Below are 356 nucleotides of genomic sequence, written 5' to 3' on the forward strand. Positions count from 1 at the left end.
TAAATAAATAAATAAATAAATAAATAAATAAATAAATAAATAAATAAATAAAAAGATGCCTGGAATGCTCAGCCTTAGGCTTGGGATCAAGTGTGGTCTTTTTAGTGGTTTGATTTGCTCTGCTTCCTTTGGTATTTGTGGGGTGCTGCTTCACATTGGTTTTCCTTGCACATCAGCAATAATATCTCACCCTTGGGTTTGGGGAATGGAAGAGGCAGAGATTTAATGAGTGGGAAGCAAGAGGGTTCAGGCTTCATCTTCATTCTTTATTCTCTTACAAGGGCTTTGCATTCTAGCAAGCACACACCTTAATTACCTTATCAAGCTCTTAACTAGCTATTAATAAATTCTATAGT

This window comes from Mirounga leonina, unplaced genomic scaffold, assembly GCF_011800145.1.
Source record: "Mirounga leonina isolate KUSES-001 unplaced genomic scaffold, KU_Mleo_1.0 Mir_170, whole genome shotgun sequence".
Taxonomy (NCBI): Eukaryota; Metazoa; Chordata; class Mammalia; order Carnivora; family Phocidae; genus Mirounga; species Mirounga leonina.